This window comes from Lepisma saccharinum, chromosome 24, assembly GCF_977018435.1.
Source record: "Lepisma saccharinum chromosome 24, izLepSacc3.1, whole genome shotgun sequence".
In the NCBI taxonomy this organism is placed as follows: domain Eukaryota; kingdom Metazoa; phylum Arthropoda; class Insecta; order Zygentoma; family Lepismatidae; genus Lepisma; species Lepisma saccharinum.
The window spans coordinates 38,476,927-38,492,607 of NC_139252.1; positions in this window are offsets into that span (position 1 = coordinate 38,476,927).

Below are 15,681 nucleotides of genomic sequence, written 5' to 3' on the forward strand. Positions count from 1 at the left end.
ATACTTATTTGACCAGCGATATATTAATGACGTAAATAACTGTATGCCCATACTTTCATTTGTTCTTTGGTCAGCACGACGAACCTTCGTTTATGAATACGTCACAGATAGCGTTGCACGAACACTTAGATTCCTCCCTCGACCAAATCATAGAGTTAGCAACTGCAATCACGGCAAATCCAATAAATTCACGACCTTTATCCCCAATTCCCTCCCCTCCACTAACACGGTTAAGGTCTACTAATAGAAATTACCCTCAATTTGTCCTTGGACTAGCAACACCCGACAGAAACCGACCCCAACCCTTAGCAAGTACCCCAGCTCCCGTTTCAACTTCCTCTAACACTGTTAATAGTTCTGGTAACGTAGCTGTACAAATTTCCACCACTAACATGGCCACCCCAATCCCAACTGCGTTGTACCCGGCACCATTTAGCGGAAATGACCCTAAGCACATTGACTCATTTTTCCTCAAGTTCCAAAATGTAGCACACGCCGCAGGATGGTCGGAAGCTAAGCGAAAAGAGATGTTACCTTTATTTTTGACGGACACCGCTTTAACTTATTTTCATGACATACAGAAACGACCCAATTTTGTAGACTTGACATATACCCATATCAAAGACGAGCTAAGTACGCTATTTAAGGGATCATACTTGTCAGCGGATCCTGTACAGATAATACTCCAAAGAAAACAAGTGGTAACCGAGCCCATTCACACCTACGTTATTGCTAAAAAGGCATTAGTCCAGCAATACTTCCCGAACGCCACTGAAGAACAAACTCTCTCTTACATCATCACGGGACTGCGAGCCAAATACATTGGCTGTTTAACCAACAAGCATTTTGCTAGAACAGAAGAATTAATTGCCCACCTACAGAATTTCGAACGCCAGCAGTCATTAATTAATTCCCGTATGTTGGAAGAGAAATTAGAAATTGATCAGGCCATCGCTCAGGCGAGCTTGCCCCAGACATTCACCCCGTCACCACTTCACAGCTGTTCGCATGCACAGGTCTATTCCCCCCTCCCCAGTAATTCTCACACCTTGACTCAGCACTTTGTACCATACAACCAATGTCCATCTCCTTCTCTCCCACCATTGACACATCAAGTCCAAAGTCTACAGTCCGATCCCGCTTCTGTAAATAGTTCCCACACAGTGTATCAAGGAATGTATCATATACCGAGTTCTGATAGTGCCCGCTGCGCGGCGATACCAGCCGTACCCAGAGTAGAACACGCTCCAAGTGCTACCTCTGGTGACGAAATAAACAAACTCTCGTCACAACTGTCGAGCATGTCTCTCTTTTCGAACGAACAGATGAACGCTAGTTCTCTTTTCAATCTTTGCTCAAATGTACTGGAATTTGCGAAGACAGCTAATCAAAACGCACATAACAGAGGTTTCAACAAGGGGAATAATAAGTCCTCTTCCTACAGAAATAATAATAATTCTAGAGCTAATCACAGAGGTAACTTTCGATCGAACTCAAGAGGCCAGTTCAGAAGTAATGGTAACAAGAGGTTTCAACGTCGAGATCAGGCTAATCGCGACGATGCAAATACCTCAGCCTGCAAGTTTTGTGGTCGTTATAATCACGAGAGCGACAACTGCTTTTACAAGCCACAACGAGACAGTGATTTAAACTAAAATCGTCTTCGACTTGCAGGGACGAAATCGAAGATAATACCAGATTAGATAAAGTTCCTATAATTGAGAGAAATGGCCTATACTTTATTAATAGTAGCATACAAGGCAAACAGGTAGATTTACTTATTGACGTGGGTTCCCAAATCTCAATTTATCCTTCCCATCTTCTCCCTACTGAAAGAAAAACATACAAAGTACAATCCACAATCCAAGGTGTGTCCGGATCGAAACTGAGTGTGTCTGAAATTGTAGTTCTTCCTATCATAATAGGAAAGCGTAAATATTCGCACCCATTTAGAATAGTAGATTCAACTAACGTCCCTCCCCTTTTAGGAAATGACTTTTTACGAACGCAGAGGTGCGAAATGTCGTTAAAAGACAATACAATAACTATTTATCATTTAGGACGTACTCCTAATTATAGTATTTTAAGATCAAAGTACAAGACTCACCAACTGTCCCATGACATATTTACCCAAATTGAAAATGTAAATGTGTATGAGGGAAAAGCTACCCTTTCAAACACAGTTCAGTTAAGTCCACGATCCAAGACTTATATCAATTTGAACATTACCACTACGACACCTAATACCCATAAGCCTGTACTTTTTACACCATCTGCTTCCCTTATGAGCCAGCATCCAGTAGTCCTTCCCAATGCTGCAGTAAACCCGCAGTCACCTGTCATTCACATACACAACCCTACGGAAACCACAATCACTTTGGAAAGTGACACAATATTAGGCGAAATATCGACATGTGAAATTTTAACTGACGTTACTTCCGTTTGGGAACATAAAAGTGAAGATGTTGCATTTTCATACTCTTGTAATGAAAATACTACAGTAAAGCAACAACTTAGTGAAAGTCAAAAGAAATTTGACCCCTCCCTTCTCACAGTTAACCCTGATATTCCCCGAGAAGAAAGAGAAAAAATCCTAAAGCTCGCATACACGTATGCAGATATTTTTCTCTGGCCAGGGGATAAATTAACTAAAACCAATGTATTGGAATATGATATCAAACTGACAGATGACACCCCAGTGTATGCCAAAACCTACCCTATTCCTTTTCATTACCGAGAACCCATGAAACAGGAAGTTCAGAAATTACTAGACCAAGGTGTTATAGAGCGCTGTGAAGGGAGTCCCTATCGACACCCAGTCTTATTAGTCAAGAAACCCAATGGGACTTACCGTTTTATCTCTGACCTCCGCGACCTTAACAGAATAATAGCTCCGATTTCCTTACAATCCCCAGACATAAAAACCATCATGACAGAGATGGCTGGAAAGAAATATTACTCAATTCTAGATATGTCCAGTGCGTTCTTTCAGGTATCATTAACAGAACGTTCTAAGGACATTACCGCCTTTTCTATTAACAATCTGGGTAGTTTTAGGTATGCTAGGTTATGCCAGGGATTGAAAACATCGCCCGGTGTAATGAACCGCGTAAGCGAACTTGCCCTTAGCGGAATAGACAGTTCAGAACTTTCTGTTTACACTGATGATATTATTATTTACAGTTCAAATCTCCCCCACATGCTTAACATATTGGACAGAGTGTTTCAAAAGTTACGAACAGCATCCCTTAAGTTATCACCCTCTAAGTGTAGGCTAGCTTTTACCGAAGTAAAAGTCCTTGGTAACTTGGTATCTCAAAAGGGAGTTAAGATTTCAGAACACATTCTTAAAGCTATTTTGGAATATCCCACCCCTACCACCAAACGCAAGCTTCGTAGTTTTCTAGGACTTGTCAATTTCATTCGACGATTTGTGCAAGGTTTTGCAGGACCAACAGAATGTTTATTCAAGCTTCTTAAAAAGAATGTTAAATTTCAATGGACTGATGAACACCAGAAGAGCTTCGAAACACTGAAAGAAATGATTACGTCCGCCCCTATCCTCCGCCCTTATGACCCTAAACGCCCCTCATATGTATACATTGATGCGAGCGGAATTGGCATTGGAGGAGCCTTGTTACAGCCTGATGAAGAAGGAAATTTACATCCATGTGCCTATTGTTCACGAGCCTTAACAGACACAGAGAAAAGAGCTGACACATTTTCACTCGAAATTGCAGGTGCATATTATGTATTGAAAACTTTCAAATTTTTTCTTATGAATCAACATTTTGTGGTTCTCACAGACAATAAAGCCTTATCTTATCTTCGTTCAACTAAACACCATAGTTCTATTCTAGGAAGAAGAGCCCTTTATTTTCAGAATTTTGATTTCGAAATAAGGCATGTCAGCGCTAGTAAAAATGAACTTGCGGATGCACTCTCCCGTGCAAGTTTACCGCTTGACAAGATTAATCATGACAAGAAAGATGATGATGATGATGATGACTTATTTTTTCATCAAGTATTTCATGCACAAGCAGCAGATTTTGATATTAGTTCAGAACAACGTAAAGACCCCTATTTCAGAGACATTATTGACGTATTAGAAAACAAAGATAAAGCTAGTGACCCTAAACTAGAAAAGCTTTCGTATTCTTATGTACTCAAAAATGGAGTCTTATACAGGACTAATAAAATCAAAACTGGTAATAGGGATAGACTTTGTATTCCCCATGCATTAAGAAATCAAGTTTTGGACCTTATTCATGCACACAAAATGAATGGAAGTCACCAAGGTGCTCAAAAGACATATAATTTAATGCTTATGCGTTACTTTTTCCCTAATATGAAGAAATTTGTGTACGATAAGGTTCGACATTGCATCCCTTGTCAGATTTCAAAGAAACCACAAGGTCCTAAACCGCATACCCTGCAAACATTTCAACCAGCCCAAATCCCTTTCCAACGAATTCATATTGACGTATGTGGTCCTTTAGTCTCTTCAAAAACGCACAAATACAAATATTTCCTATCAGTAGTCGATAGTTGTACAAGGTATGTAATTACAGCTCCTTTGGCTAATCACGATGCACAAAACATAGCAACAGCCCTAGTTGAGAAAGTCTTTTTAGTTCATGGCATCCCAGAGACGATCTATTTAGATCGTTCAACACCCAATTCAAGTTTACTCTTACGAGAGTTAGCTAATATTACAGGCGTACAACTAAAATATGTAGATACTTGTGCCCATTTCACGAATGGATTAGTTGAAAGTTCATTTAGTTACTTAAAGAAAGCTATGAGAGTTTTTGTGTTAGAAAAGAAGGATTCGTGGTGTGACTATTTAGCTAGCGCAGCGTTCAGCCACAACGTTACAATCCATTCTGGATCCCTCCAGAGCCCGTATTTTACTTTGTTTGGCTACAACCCAAGGATCTTAGCTGACGCAGTCCTTCCTTCGAACCCCGACAATGTTTCCCAGACGAACGCACAGAGACTTGAACTCCTGACCTCCATACGTAAGACAGCACATGACAACTTGAATAAGCGTTACGAACAGCAGAAAAAGTACGTAGACAGCACTTCTAGGAAAATACAGTACTCACCAGGACAACATGTATGGATTCTAGATGCCACTCCGACTCCAGGCGTGTCAAAAGCCTTTGCGTCCTCTTATAAGTACAAAGGAACTATTCTTCGCAAAGTTAACGAGAATTCCTACGAAGTAACTTTCATCGACGGCAGGAGTAAACAAAAGACTGACACTATTACTATTTCTAGACTCAAAGCCCGCTACGACTAGTGCCATAAAAACCCCACTAACATTCATTAACACGCCACTACGTTAACCTCTCTTTAGCCTCATCGCTCCGTACATTGCACATGCTAGCATCCCATGATCCAGCATTTTCTCACGCTCATCGACTCCCCTCCCCCCTCTTTCCACTTCCAGTGCTCGCACTGCATTTCTTCGTTAGAACGAACTCATTTTTATTTTTAATACAACATGGTTATTTTTATTTTTAACAAGATCAGGATTACAGAATGCTATCTCAATCGTCGGAACATTTATAATACATCTCTTGCCTAATAATTTATTTTTACTGATATTTTAATGTTATTTTATAATATGCGATTAAACGCATAGTAATAGTCAGAACATATCACTTAGCTGATTTGACTAATAAGTACTTAGTGTGTTTATGATTCTAACTAGCAAATATTTTTTTTTCCCCATTTGCTGGTACATATACGCTCAAATGAAGAAAAAAGTACAAAGAAATAAAGAACGAATGAACTAAGATAGAACAAGATCAATGATTTAAAGAACAAATGAACTGCGTAGAACTTGCTTGAACTTTTGGCTTTTTGGCCATAGCAATTTTTATTTACGCTTAGGTGTAACGCGAACTGCTTCTTTGAAAGCTGCAATGCACTAAATATGTTAATAAAGCATATAATAAATATAGGCAAATGTTCCCACTCTCTCCTTTAATATTTTAGTTCCAATATTGATAGCATACAACATGGTATAGCTCATATCCCATGAAATTACAATCTACTGTATTTTTCAACGAACTCTTACACAAATCTATTACTTACTCTTTTTCACTTCTTTTTCATTTTTTTTTATTAGCAGCGAATCGAAGGCGCTTAAACCTTTGTCCACAAGACACGTAAAATTCTTGCAATTGCTTTTATAAACGACATTTACACATATTACAGAAGGAAATGTCTCGTAATCACTTAGTTCGTTCTATTATCGCTGAATTCCCCTTTTCTTTTCTCATTTCAGACCCCTACAACAAGATGTCTCCAGCTCATTATGCTATTATCGCATCCATCGTAATAGCTCTTCTCGGCATACTTATTTTATTGGCATTATTAATTATATCTTGCTGTCGTTCCCCTAAATCACCTGTCACCACACCCCAACAACAATTAAAGAAACTTTCCATCAGTGCCCCGATTGCTTTACAATCACTTTCGCATGCCCCGATTGCTTTACAATCACTTTCGCATGCCCCGGAGACACCAGTCATTCCCACACCACCCCCTCTTCCCCCGGCCCCTTTCACTACTGGTACAATACAAATTAATACTCCCACTCAATGTACCACCATTCTTTCGAAAGGACGCCGACTTCCGGCACCTCAAGTCAAGCCACCGCCGCCCCCGGCCCCTATCCCGGCTAAGCCGACTATTTCACCTATTCCCCCCCATCCCCCCCCCGGCGAACTTCCCTCATGTAAACCTGTTAATCATAAACAGGTCCCCTTAAAAACTCTACGTCAAATAAGCAACAACGCCCCTTCGCCGTCATTCAAATTAGATATTACCTCCCCTCCCCCCCAAAATAATTCACCAGCTTTAACTGAAAGTCCCTTTTCAATTGATTTCATAACCCGTCATCATTTATTGTAACCCTGCTCCACTACCTTTTGCTTTTTCCTAATTTTTCCCTTTTTTGCGCTTGTTTCATTCTCATCGCCACGGATGCTGCCGGACTCATGACGACCACCGGCCTGTACCATCGACCGAGAGACCTAGGCTCATCGCAGAGACCGACGACGATTTTGTGGAATTCCAGCACCAACAAGGACCCGTTCCCGTCTGGACCCCATGGCTGATTTTTCCATCTCCCACGCCGCGACCCAGATGTGGAGCGCTTTACCCAGGACGTTTGTTGACCCAAAGCGCCATCGCAAAGTTGACTTCCAGACTGCCTTCCCATGACGATCTACATCGACAAGGCCCCGCCCACTGAGTGCATTGTGCTCTTGTTTCCTGACGTCATATGATGCATATGTTATTTTTCATCGGCTACAAGTGTTCCGGTGCTCAGCTACTTCAACTACAGTAAGGCACATGCTATTAGTACACACGCATGTTCTTTACAGTGCCAAAGTTTGTGCCCATGGGTACTACCCATATTGGATTAGAGATACGTCTCTTTCTTTTGTGGTTTTTTTTTTTCTCTTTCGTCAGCTGCAAAGAATGTCCAGCCTAAGGCGGCATGCAGTTTACAGAGTTGCCATAGGTAACATACCTCAAGGCTCCGCCCAGCATCGTGTATGTTCCGCCGAGTGTACTTTGAACTCAGCAAACAGTAAATACAACCGCTTGCGGTTCCCGGCGTTTCTTCACACTGTGCTGACATGTGATTTTTTTTATTATTATTGTGCTGTCATCATTCAATCAAAACTAGTTCAGTGTCACACTTACGTAATTATTTTATCCATGCCTCAAGACTTAGTTAATTGTGCTCGTACTTTTTGAGTTTATAAGAGGCTATGACCTACAATTTAATTTTTTTTTTTTATTCTACGTGTTTTTATATTTTTTTCTCAACGGTGTTTAGTGCCACGTTATTTACGAGATGATATGACTATTCTGGTGATTACAATTTTTTTTTATGGTGATGCGATTCTTCTAGTGATTTTCTGTATTGGTTTTCTACGAGTTTGATTTGTTAATAAATCCTAATTTTTAAATATAACCTACTCCGGACGAGGTAGTCGACCATCACAGAGTGGTTCGATTATTTCAACAAGGGGAATGTAGAGATATGGAGACCATTAAACCGAGAAAACCTCGTCATGTTAACATTCACCCTTGTTCATTTCCTGAACTTGTCCGACCAGCGAGCGATCTCAAGAATGCGCTAACTTGTAACTTCCGTAAAACAAGGAACTGGAAAGGCAAACGCGTGGATCTAAACAGGATCTACCGCGTTTGAAAGGTTTAACAACCTTTCGACGCCTAGAATGATAAAAGCAAGCTCCTACCCGGAGCTCGCTCTCTTTTGATTCTGACACTCATCGACGCTACATGGATAACTAGTCCGATTACTCTACAACACGTTACACTGCTAACTACGACGATGGAAGACGGAGTTACCGCTGCCTAGCATGCTACAAGGCGCAAGGGATCGCTTGGCTTGGTGAACTGAGGGTCGCTGGATAGAACCTTGGAACTGTCACGATTCGGTCTGCGAGAAGCATCAGGACAAGACATCACACACATCTACCAGGTATGAACAAGCGTGAATAACCTTACACCAACTTTCCATATCTCTACCCTCCTAACGGAGCAGGTTCAGCCATCAAATATTATTAAGCTCTACCTAAATGTTTAAATGAAACTTCCCTGTGACCTCTCAGAGCCCAGGAAAACGGGCTTACAACACTATGGTAACGAATTGCTTTACGAGTATGCCTTCTATTTTTTATCGTCGTGAGAACAAAAAAAGGTGCCAATTTGCAGACGATCGCTCATTTTCAAATTCTACATAAAAAAATAGCGGGTGGTCCGATTGTGATGAAATTTTAATAAGGTGCAGGCAGAAAGGTTTTAAACATAATTTTTATCTTTCATATTTTTAAAATTTAGGTTAATGTATGGGACTATTGTTTGAAGTATACATGATATATTCTGAAGCCAATAGCTATCATATGTAAGGCAAATTTCTGCAGGTCTGGCAAAGAAGTGTGGTATATTCAGTTCTTAGGGTCCTTTATCTTTCCACATGCGTCTGTGACCTCTGAAATTTCGCCCACGCTCTTATTTGATAATCGATAACCGTCAATGCTGCGATAGGTTTGGAGAAATGTTTACTTGCAATTTATGTTCATGCTAGCTCAAAATAGTCGTCCTTTTCTGTATGCTTATTCTCCACTCACTGTTAACTGCATTATTTATTCTTTCCTTTTCTGGTCTTTGTCAGTATCCGTTTGGGAGTTTCAACAAGTGTACAGACGCAAATGAGCTTGTTCACTCGGGGAGATATCGACTTGCATCTCGATGGCGTACTTTGCATCAAATTTCATGTTTGTGTCCAAATATGCAGTACAAATAGAGTAAGAACATGCATTTGTAAGGTAAAAAAAAGTTTCGAAAGACATTTTTATTTGTATTTTCCAGACAAACACTCAAATTTGCTTATTGTCACTGACGTACGCAAGGGGGAGCTGGTGGTGCTACAGGTTGCGTCCTATTTGCGAACAGTGACTGAATAGTCCTAATTGCGAACACATGAAACTGAGAAATATTTCCACGTCCTAATTGCGAACACATAGAACTGAAAACCTGTTTTTAACCTGTTTTTAAAAACACGAGAATTCTGATCTTTGCCAGCACCAAAGGAAGAGAGACTTTGAAGACCCAAACACATTTTTTTTATGAATAAAACGTTCAAAAGCTGTGCTAGCCAGTTTTCTCAGATACCATACATGCAGACTTGGGAAGTACGAATTTAGAAGCAAATGTTGTACCTCTATTCTTTGCGTTTCCACCAGACAAGAAGAAAGGCATTTATTAGATTGTTTCGATGAATCTTGAGGGAAATACCAGAGTGGAAACGGTAAGCATTGACTCCGAGGCTGATGCTATTTCTGGTTTAAAAGAGGTTTTTACCACGATTAACATTCACGGTTGTTTTTTCCACTTTACACAAAGTCTTTGGAGGAAAGTTCAAGAAACTCGAATGACTACATCTTGCAATGAAGATGAAGAAATAGAGAGGAGAATCCGTATGTGAGCGTATTTAGCTTTTCTAAACCTAGAAGATCTTGAAGAATGATGGCTTCATATTTACGAGCAAGCTGAATCCACAAGCAAGCTACATCCAATAGTGGCAGAGATCATTAAATGCTGAGGTAGAAAAGTCAGATGATATAATTATGAGAATGGGATTGAACTTGGAAGGTGTCAAGCGGAAGAAAATATATGTTTTGTTGGACGAGAATAGCAGGAAGCACCGACAAATACAAGGAGACTGGTGATATCCCTATTTTTTTAAGAACAATATCATATGTTTTGAAATCTGACTAGTTAACGTCGTAACGTTCACCGCATTATTAATTGACAAAGTTATTAATTGTATTATTAATTGAATAAGCTCTTTTTTGTACAATATGTGTAATGTGTGTATATATAACGTATGTAGTTCGAGAAGGCTTTAATCATGTCAGATTTTATGTTACAACTAACATGCTTCAATTTGAGGTGCAACTTTTACACCACCAGTGACCCACAGGCCACTGATCAGTCTCAAGTCTGGCACTGAGTATATTTTAAAATATAGTTAAAAGGACTCAGGAAATTGAGAGAAAGTTGAAGGTCACAAGGCAGAAAAATGTGTTCGCAATTAGGACGCACCCCTTCCTGTTCAGGCAGGAAGTGTTCGGAATTAGGACTGTTCGCAATTAGGATGACACCGGTGCTACAGGCTCCTCCTAATTTTCAAATGAAAGCGGTAAATAACTCAGGGAAAAACCAAAGTGATAAATGCAAACGCTCTTAAAATGATTCTCGATTACTATTTTTGTCTTGGAACAAATTTTTAAGACGAAGGTTAAAAATTGTAATTACAAAATAAGTGTATTTTATTGTGTATCCCACCCGTCTACTAGGTATATCTACCTTTACAATTCTAGTCTCCTTAAGAAAAATCCTACGAAGGCTAGTGGTTATGGTTACCTGGGTGCGAACAGTTCCGGGTTCGATTCGACCTAGCGTAGTGAGAACAATTAGGTAGGGCTCTGGTCTGAAAATCAGAAAACAACGGCGATGGGACTCAATGCAATGACCACTTGTCTCCAAATTTGAAAGCCGCTTGGCAGGTTCTGGCCTTGGAGGGCTGTTAGGCCATGGAGTTGAATTTTCTTTAGTTTACTACTGTTATTTATTAATTTACAATATTTTCAATATTTTTTTTAAGGGTTTTCTTATTTCTCTTTCTAAAAATTCATCTGAAACGGAAATTATATGTATTTTCATTTCATTTTTAAATTATGAGAAAAATTTTTGCAGCTTAGAAAAATTCTGGTAACCATTGTAAGGAAGACTTTTAAAAAACGATCAAGTCAATGTGTTGACTGGTCCTAGAAGTATGGTCAATAACAACTGGTGTACACAAACCAACTTGCCTGGCTGACATTTTACAGATGACGGATTTCCTCGTATTGCGAATTGCCAGGATAACTTCAGAAACACTTGTTGAGCACATCCCAATAGGTTTCGTGTTGTTATTGTCCAGGTATGGCTCAAACTTGTATGTCTAAACACGCCGGGCTATTAATTGAGTGCATTTCAAGGACAGTCACAGAGAAGCAAGCCATGCGAATCATGTATGAACATGGCTGCATTTGATATTACACTCCTCACATGAAGAGTTCTTATATTCCGATCCACGCAAACTGCACTCGGGCATAAACACTCGAGCTGCTCCCATCGAGAACTTCCTGTTGAAACGGAAGCCATTGACATTCTTGGCGGCGTTTCGCTTCGCCGGAGTAAAGAGAACCGCCACAAAATGAAAGTTAAGTACACACCGTAGCGCTCAAAGCCAAGGTTTCTTGGTCAGGAGTACAAGAGGATATTTCGTCTCTGTTTGTCCACCGGCGATTCTCAAAGAGGCTCTATTTGCCCATCGAGATGTCTCGCGTTCCCCTTCTTTCGCCTCGGCGGTAGCCTTCCGCCACTGGAACGGTAAGGACAAGGCAACGCTGTAGCGAGTACAAACGCGAAAGTGAAAATTTCGCGCTTCTGCCAACACTGAGTGTGGATCTCGCGTTTGTTCATTTCGCGGTTGCTCTCGTGTTGTTTCTTCTATATTGGTTGTTCCTTTTGTGCTTAATTCGGTAGGAACATAAACAACGCAACAGGGTAGGCGAGGGGCCTCTATTCACATAACGAGGATTCGGACATCGGATCCTAATGGATTCACATGACTAAGATTCGAACATTGTGGATTCACATAAAGAGGATTCGGACATCGGATCCTAATGGATTCACATGACGAAGATTCGAACATTGGGGATTCACATGACGAGGATTCGAACAATGGGTATTCACATAACGAGGATTCGGACATCGGATCCTAATAGATTCACATGACGAAGTTTCGGTCATCGGATCCTAATGCATTCACATGACGAAGATTCGGATATCGGATCCGAATGGATTCCCATGACGAAGATTCGAACATTGGGATTCACATGATGAGGATTCGGACAACGGATCCTAATGGATTCACATGACGGGGATTCGGACATCAGATCTTAATGGATTCACATGACGAGGATTCGGACATCAGATCTTAATGGATTCACATGACGAGGATTCGGACATCGGATAATTCGGATTGGTATTCGAACATCCATTCCTAATGAAGAGAAATAGCTAGCAATAGAGAACGATAGAGAGAGAAAGATTGGTTGATTGAATTAGGTTATTGCACGTAGTTTTTCTTCCCCTTTTGCCGAATTGTGACAATGAGGATGATGAAATTGACGAAGGTACACTCACAAAGAACACCTATGAGCAGGCTGGGATTCGAAACCGGGACCTCTGGTACCGTAGTGTGCTGTGCTAACCACTCCGTCACAGAGGTAGGTTGAGAGAGCGAGAGAAGGCAGATAAAGATAGAAAGAGGTAGGTATATAGAGAAACAGAAGGGAATAGGGAGGCAGGGAGAAATAAAGAAAGAAGCAGATGAAATAAAGAGAGAGAAGCAGAGTGGGGAAAGCAACAGTAGACAATAATATTTATATAAAATATAGATTTATTTTTAAACTGAAGAACTATTCTTAAAAAGGAACACAATACAATTAAAATATTATCAGTAAGAGTGTCGTAATTCCTACAAAAAGCAGGTAAAAATTGAAGACGCTATACTTGAGGATCAGTTTAGATGCTGAATGTTCATCATGGAGATACTGAAATCGGTTCATGCAGCGGTTAGAAGACCGTGTACTCATTTAACACCCCGTTGAGACAATGCCACTCTTGCATAACAACGCCCAGGCACCGCACAATGGCAGAAGAACATAATGGTGGGTAATGATGTAACAGGGATTCTGTTAACGCATGTAAATCTGGCCACGAAAGAACTGGTGGCTGAGTGAATATTTACGTTTGCCCGTCACCGCTGACAGCCGAGGTCGCACACTCCAATCAATCTTGCTTAGGCATTGGGAGCCTCTCTCCCTGGCTAAATTATTTTGCAGCAGGACCGGCAACCAAGTGATAATCAAGCTGAGAGATGAATATGTTGCGGAGGACGTGAAGGCAGCTGGACTAACGCTTAAACTCAGTGTTGATAACTATTCTTGCCTTGAACTTACTGATGGGGGATGAAGATTACCATGTTGTACTAAACTGTCCTTTGATCCACAATAGTGCACAACTTTAGTTATTATAAGTCCTAAAAAAAGGTTAAATCTAATCACCGGTAACAATTGACAGACCAACACAAATTAGTGCATTTATTTGTCTTGGTAGCTCTAAGTACTGTACTCACTTTTTAGCATGCACGTGCACTCTAGTACAGCAAGACCAGCGGTGCTGGCCCACAATATTACAGTTGGGTAACACTTTACTATAGGGGTGACGGATTTCTTACTTTTTACAGGAGAAAGTACTTACGCAAATCATTTTCTTTAGCGTTGTGGACGTTCGTGAATGTACTTTTGATCCATTTTAATGCGAATGCATGTTGTTTTCTGCGAAAATCTCTGTCCGACACGCTGTTTCTGCTGCCGCCATTTGCTTTCTGCACGAGAGAACAATGTTCCGTGTGTTAGATGACGTAAACTCTGTAGTCAGTGTTTCAAACTCGCCGTGTTTTCACTATAACATGACCTGTCGAGTATTTTTATTTTTTAAATTTTTTTTAACTATGCTTGCCTAACCTAACCTAACCTAACCTGACGGAAAATGGATTGTGGGGCTAACGTGAATGGTTTTTGGGGCTAACGTGAATCGTTTGTGGGGCTAACGTCAATGGTTTGTGAGGCTAACGTCAATGTTTTGCGAGGTATTAGCATAATTTCAAATCCGGCACGAAAGTAGATATTTTCCGGTGAACAAGGTTGCAACACTGCATAAATCGACCCAAAAAAACTATCACAACGCGCGACGAACCAGTACGCTATCGCCATGTTGTGTGTTACAGAATCGAAATAACGAGTAACAGTAAGTACTCGTAAATGTAAGAAATATACATTATTTTCGTTAGAAATTCATTATTTCACCTAAGGAAATGTTCCGCATTCCAGAATAGTACGTTAGCAATGTAAAAAAGTGCTAAATAAATTATTTATAGGTGTCACCCCTATAGTAAAGTAGTACAGTTGCAAAATACCTTTTTAAGACACTTTTAATTTTTCATTATTCTTTTCGTCTTACCTCAACAGAATCAACCTGTAAATCTCCAAGGTTTGTCCTTTTCCGATATAGAGCCATCCACACCCTCTTGTGGAGTGTTGACAAAACATATGAGACCAACCACTCTGACGAGGGTGAATCCAAGGGAAGCAGGGCTCGAAATTAAAAAAAGGCGACCTTGAGCCATCCAATGAGAGGCTACTTTATATGGAGGGAAACCCCCCTCCCCCTTAATCTGCAGAGGACTAAATAACAGTCGATCGAGTCGAGTACCAGACGCGAGGTCTACTCATGTACTAAAGTGTTGCTAACTGTTCGATCAAGTTTTCATATGTACTATAGAATATTGCCAGGTTTGTAGTAGATCAGGTTATAATTTTTATTGGAGCGGTTACTCCAGGAACACAATTGTGACGCACACGGTTGCTCCTGGAATACAATTCGGACGGACATGGTTCCTTCTGAAATACAATTTTGATCAGAATGTCTACTCAAGGAATACAATTCGGACGGACACGGTTGTTCCTAGAATACAATTCAGACGGACATGGAGCCTCCTGGACAACAACTCTCAGAATACAATTCTGACAGACCCGACAGTTGCTTGTAGTATACACTTCGGACGGACAGCTTCCACCTGGAATACAATTTTGATTAGAACGTCTACTCAAGGAATACAATTGGGACGGACACGGTTGCTCCTAGAATACAATTCGAACGGACATGAAACATCCTGGACTATAATTGTGATTAAAACGGCTACTCTCAGAATACAATTCGGACGGACATGGTTTCTCCTGGAATACAATTTTGATTAAAACGGCTACTCTCAGAATACAATTCGAACGGACATGGTGTCTCCTGGAATACAATTTTCATTAGAACGGGTATACGCTCAGAATACAATTCCGACGGACATGATTTATCCTTGAATACAATTTTGATTAGAACAGCTTTTCTCAGAATACAATTCTGTCCGACACGGTTGTTCCTGGATACAATACAGAC